The sequence below is a fragment of the Enhydra lutris genome, unplaced genomic scaffold, assembly GCF_002288905.1.
Source record: "Enhydra lutris kenyoni isolate GAN:26980312 unplaced genomic scaffold, ASM228890v2 scaffoldscaffold31, whole genome shotgun sequence".
Taxonomy (NCBI): Eukaryota; Metazoa; Chordata; class Mammalia; order Carnivora; family Mustelidae; genus Enhydra; species Enhydra lutris.
The window spans coordinates 13,570,832-13,576,831 of NW_019154115.1; the positions used below are offsets into that span (position 1 = coordinate 13,570,832).

Genomic DNA, 6,000 nt, shown 5'->3' on the forward strand with positions numbered 1-6,000 from the left:
CAGGAAACTAATGACCACAACAGCCAGTCTAATGTCAGTCAATACAGTACTTTAATAGCTCAAAGACACAAGATGTTAAATACTGAGGTGCAATCCAAGAACAAGCACCTAATCAAAGCCAGTGCAGAAGCAGTATTTCCTGGGCATTTGCCACAGGCAGTCCATTTGGCACTGTGGGAAATTACAAAATCTAGGTCTCCAAATCATAAATCCTTAACTAAAGAAATGCACATTGATGGGCACACCCTTGCACTACAGATGTGATAGATACTTTCAGAGAAACCTTAAGTTTTTAGATAATCGATAGACTTGGAAGAAGGGAGGGAATGTCTTAACACCACTGGCCAGCGGACTCCTCTCTGGAGTTTGTCTCTCTGAACCTGGCCTCATCTGAAATCTTCCTTCATTCACAAGACCTGAATGTTGTAATTACGTGGCTCCTTAACTCCATGGCCTCTAATTTCACAGAACACAGATCTGTTTAGGTTGCTAAGGATTTCAGGACCACCAAACATTCCTAACTTATTGAATATTGATTCAAATTGTTAGCCTCTAGCTGGGTGTAAGTACACTGAAATGGGAAGGAGAAGGGGCAGCAGCAGAAATGATGACAGTAATGGCTTTTATAATATGACAGAGAAGAGGGATGCTAAGGACACAGGAGGAAGCTGGAAAAAACAAAGGTTGGGGGGGCAACGATATAATTTTCCAAATAATCAGGGCCAATCTCAAAACCAAGGAAAGTTCCAGAATAATATTTCAGAAATTTGTTTTCCTACCCACATATCCTCATCCCTTATCCTCCCACCTTTCCTCCCTACCTTCCCCCCCCACCACCAAATTAAGCATGTACTATCAATATAGTACTTAGATACAGTGCACCTCAAGAAGAATTTCTGGGCTAACCTGGGAACCTAAAAACCTTTATAATATTGTTTCAGTGAGAAGGTACATTCTGCATTCCAAACCACCAAGTTCCAGACCAGCACAGTACCACATATTTCTGGACAGAATCCATCGGTACAGTCAGTCTGAGCTGAATGACCAGACCCCTGGACTCTAGGATCTTAAGGCTTTAGATAAAGACCCAGTGTGCACCCATGAAGCCACTGCTCTTCCACAGATTCAGAATACTCACAGCTTAAAAAGAGCAACTCAACATAAAAGTGACCATTTGCAGTGGCATGGCACCTAATGATTTCAGTGTGCTTTACATATTTATTTTTGAAAGAACATGTTTTTCGAAGTTTACCACAATAACTGTGCAAGTGGAGGTAAGAATGGGCATCCTTAGGCCACTTTCCCAGGTAAGGAAATTGGTGTTCTCCTACCTTCCCAACAGCCAGTTGATGGAATCCAGCCCTCCACACCAAGGGCTGAGACTCAGACCTCTAGCAGCAGTCTCCGGGCAACGCCCTTTTCTACACCCTCGTTCCTGACTCACTACTACATCATGTGGAGTAACAGTCAGTGACAACCCTCTTCCTCCCCTCCCCGCAACCCTGGGGGACACTTCCTGACACAAAAATGGTCAACCAAGTGGGAAACTCTCCAGATAACCCTGAAATCAGAGGTTGTTCTCCTACAAGATAATCTAGACAAAAGAGAATGCGCTGAGGTTTTTTTTTTTTTTCCTTTGTTTTGTTTTACTGGGGAGAGAGGTAGTAACCCCTACAAATTCCCACCTTTCATTCCCCCCTCCCCCCACTGCTTCCCTCCAGCTGGTCCTACAAGTTCCACAAATGCGGGTTTGGTTGTGTGGTGGTTTTTTGGTTTTTGTTTTTTTCAAACAAAGTAAAACTGAAGGAGGTTACTTTCTAGATGGCCGTTAAGCTTTTGTTCAACGTGGAGGGAAATGCCCCCAAGCCTGTTCAGCCTGGGACCCAAGGCAACCCGAGCAGCCACACCCTGCCTACCCCTGCGCCCGGCGCGTCTGGAATGTGGGGCCTTCCTCCGTTCCCCTCCCCGGCACCCCTCTCTCAGCTTTCTGGGAGCACTTCGGGGGGGGATGCCCTACTCCCCTCCCTCTGCCTTGCAACCCTAACGCCAGAGCACAACCAGTCCCCCTCACTCTTACCCAGACCACCTTGCTATAGCGCTGCTCTCCGCAGAACCCCTGTACGGACCGTCCCTCCAGCCCCCTTCCCTGGAGGGCCTCCCGGGTTCCTGTGGCCCAAGGCTCTTTGTAAGGCCGTCTTCCTCTCTTCCCGCTGCTCCCGCCCCGCTAGCGCGGCGGCCCCGGGGCCATAGCGGGAGGGCGGGGCGCACCCCGCTTACCTGGGCCCGGCGCCGAGAGCAGCAAGCGTCCCCAGTTGTAGAGCAGAGCTGGCTGCCCTGGGTGGGGCTTTTATAGCCGCCACATCCTCGCTGTGAAGGGAGGCCCGCCCGGCCCCGCCTCCCCCTGCCCGCTCCCACCCGGAGTCAGGGTGACTCACCCTCCCTGGCCCGCCCGCCCACTGGGGCGGCCTCGCCCTGGAACGTTCTGAGTCTCGACCTGCGGGAGCGGCCCCCGCGCCCTCAGCCCAGCCCTCCATTAAAGCACTGCGGAGGCTTTCTTGAGGCCCATCAGCGGCCTCGTTTCTTCCACCCTTCCCTCCTTTTACATTTTTAGCGCGCCACATCGAGTTCTCAGCCCCTGACTTAGGCTAATAAATTAGCAAAGTAAGCTTGGTTAAGTCACCTTTTTGTTTTGTTTTGTTTTTTGTTTTTTAAGCGTCGATGCAATGGGAGAAAGAATTGTTCCAGGAAACATAAATCGAGATTCCCCTGAGGAGGGGCTGTTGGCATCCAGTTCCAGCTCCCAGTTACGGTCTGCAAACACTTTAGCTTAACCTCTGACCCGCAAGCAGTTCCCAGGAGGAGAGTGGGGCGGGCGATCCGCTGGGTCCTGTCCTGTGAAGACTGGCTCGCCCGGGCCTTATAGCACGCAACCAGGCCCGGAGCCAGGGTTGGGATGAGAGAAACGGGTGGGAGGCCAAAGCCAGGCTCCAAGATCCCACCCCTTCAGGCTCCAAGAGGAGCCCGTTTTCCGGGAGCGCCGTCCTCTCAGCTTCTCTCCACGCCTCCAGCACCCGCGCTTAGCACCCCGCGCCTGGCAGTCCTGCGCGTCCTCGTGGCAGGCAGGCAGGCAGGGCTGGGTGGGGGCGGCGGCTTTGAGCCTCAAGTTCCAACAAAGAAGTTGCCTGCCTTCCTTCTTTCATAACTGCCGTTCTTACGCAGCCTCTTTGCCAGTTCCCTCCTCTCGGATTTGCTCCGTTTCTCGCTTTTCTTCCCTTCTCTATTTCAACGAACCACACTGGCAACATATAAGCAAACAAGTTTTTGTGTGTGACTGCTCAAAACTGTACGCAGAATTCAAACTAGCAGGAGTGTTTGGCTAAGAATCCTGAAGACCTCTCCCTGCAACCTTTGAATTCCTTCCTTCCACACATTTCAGGGAGCTAGCTCCTCTTCTAATCCTGATGCTTATGTGTTTTAATCTTCCACCTATGTTGAGGCCTGTTTTTACTTTCTAGTTGAGCATCATTTCACTTCAGAGAACCATAAAATTAAAGGAAAGTCAAAAGACATTGTTAGCCATGCTCACCGTCACCTAGCCAACTCGCCACAAGGCAGGGGAGGGGGGGCTTGTCTCTGGATGCTCAGCCCTGAGCTCACCGTTACCCAGTTCATTCACTTATAATGATACATAATGGGCCCTATCAGAACACACAGAAAATAAACCAACTCTTTTAATACAATTTCTGATTTGCATTTTTAAGAAAATTTTTAAGTAATGTCTATACCCAATATGGGCTCAAACCCACAACCCTATTGAGATCAAGGGGGGCTGGCTCCACTGATGAGCTACCTAGGAGCCCCCTGGTTTATGTTTATAGCTCAATTTGGTCTGAGGGGCTCCTGGGTGGCTCAGTGGGTAAAAGCCTCTATCTTCAGCTCAAGTCATGACCCCAGGGCAGGGAGCCTGCTCCACATCCCCCCCCAACCCAGCCTGCCTCTCTGCCTACTTGTGATCTCTGTCTGTCAAGTAAATAAATAAAATCTTTTTTTTTAAATGTAGGCTGGAAGCCTTACAGGCAAAAATCATGTTTATCTGCCCACTTGTCTGAACATTTTGGAACAGAAGGGGAGCACAGGCTGACTATAATGGTGGACAGCTTCTGCCTCCCTTCTATTCTTTTCAGGGGAGGGTGCACAGCCTCTTACTCCTACTTACGTGTGGTGGGCCCTTTACAGAAGGTAAGATTCAATTCAAATTATATGCATTACATAAAATTCACCATGTCTCCAAAAGAATGTTGTTGTTGTTTTATCTTGGGACTCTAGCAAATTCAGACATACATATCTGTGAAATAGCCAGTTTGCTTCAAGCTCCAGAACTTTACACTGATGTTATAAAAATGAAGCTATTAGAAGTCATGGTTTGCTATCTGAGGAATGTGGGGCCAATTCTGCCAGTATAAAAGAGCTTTTTAATCTCTTTGTGCAAAGATTCTCTTTTTCTTTTCTTTTTCCCCCATAGCTGGGGAGAATGTTTACTACAATGGATCACAGATTATGTCTACTCTTCTGCATGCTGTCCTCTATATCCTGTATTTTATTCACACTTTGTCTACCATGTCTGAACACTGCTAATAGTAACTAGCTAGCAATGATAGGCACTCACAAAAATTATGGAATAATAGAATAATTCAGAGAAATAGAATGTTAGATCAGAGAGAGGTTTTCAGATTAATTTGTCTAATCCTTAGTTTTTATACATGGAGAAGCTGGAACCCAACTAAAGTCTTCTGCCCAGTCCAGAGATTAAATAATGCACTCAAGTTACTTGCTGCAATGTATCAAGTTACTATCAAAATTTAGTGGATGAAACATACATAACCGTTTATTTGCTCTGCTCATGATTTTGCAATTTGGACAGGATTCAGTGGGGATGGCCTGTGTTCCACATGATGTTGGGTGGGGCAGCTCATATGGGGTTGGAGGATCAAAAGGGGTTTAACTATTGTGACTCAGCTGCTAGAATGTCTGAGAGCAGGCTAGGCCTCCCTGTCTTTAGTCTCTCATCCTCGAGATGAGAGGAATAGTCTTCATCTCTACACCAAAGCAGTAATGGCGTGGCTCTTCAAGAAGAAAAGCTGAAGCTACCAGGACACTTAGCTTATAGGTTATACAAAAACAGTGACAGGCTGGATTGGCATTATGGGTTGTAGTCTGCGGATCCCTGCTTCAAGTCTGATCAGTTTTGGGCTTTGCCCTCTGGCCTCTTCACTACTCTCTGAAATATCTCCTTTTCCTTAAGAATGACCCATATTTGAAGCTGAGTAGTTCTCACAATATGCTTCATGCCAGTAGAAACACAAAGGTCCAGAAACTTTTAATTTTGTCCTGTTTCTGTGTCCAACAAAGCTATCAATTCTTTCATTAACACGATTATTTTAAACAAAAATTATCTTTAAAACTATGTGGATTTTCTATAAATCTTACTGAGGCTCATTATATGCTCCAAAAATTTATAACCAATACAATTTTCTCAAAAACATTATGGGTTTTCTGTAAATCTTAATGAGGTTTAATTCCATGCTCCAAAATTCCCATGTATTATTCCTTCTAAAAACAGACCTCTCTACTTTGTGCTTATCAGGCTAGAACAATGCACTTAAGATTCCTAGAAGACCTGAGATGGTCTTCAAAGTACCACATTAAATCTCTCTGGAATCTTTTTTTTCTTTTTAAAGATTTATTCATTGATTTTTTGGAGAGAGAGAGAGAGAGAGCGAGCGCTCAGAAGTTGGGGGGAAAGGAGCAGAGGGAGAGGGAAAGAGAGCATCTCTAACAGACTCCCCTGAACCCAGAGACCAGCAACGCTGCACTGGATCTCATGACCCATAAGAACCCTACTCCAGCTGAAATCAAGAGTTGGACTCCTAACTGTCCAGGCCATCTTGGCGCCCCTATGTGGAATTTTAAAAATAAAAAAAAAGTTTTGTAGCCACACAC

At 46.8% G+C, this 6,000-nt stretch overlaps 1 protein-coding gene across 1 annotated transcript in view; it reads right to left on the reverse strand.

The window, feature by feature from the left end:
- LOC111153207 (annexin A2) overlaps positions 1-2,381 on the reverse strand; it is a 44,987-nt gene extending 42,606 nt beyond the window's left edge. The window contains exon 1 of the mRNA XM_022512087.1: positions 2,278-2,381. The gene's annotated coding sequence lies outside the window, so the exon portion shown is untranslated. The remainder of the gene's footprint in view (positions 1-2,277) is intronic.
- Between the last annotated feature and the right edge of the window lie 3,619 nt (positions 2,382-6,000).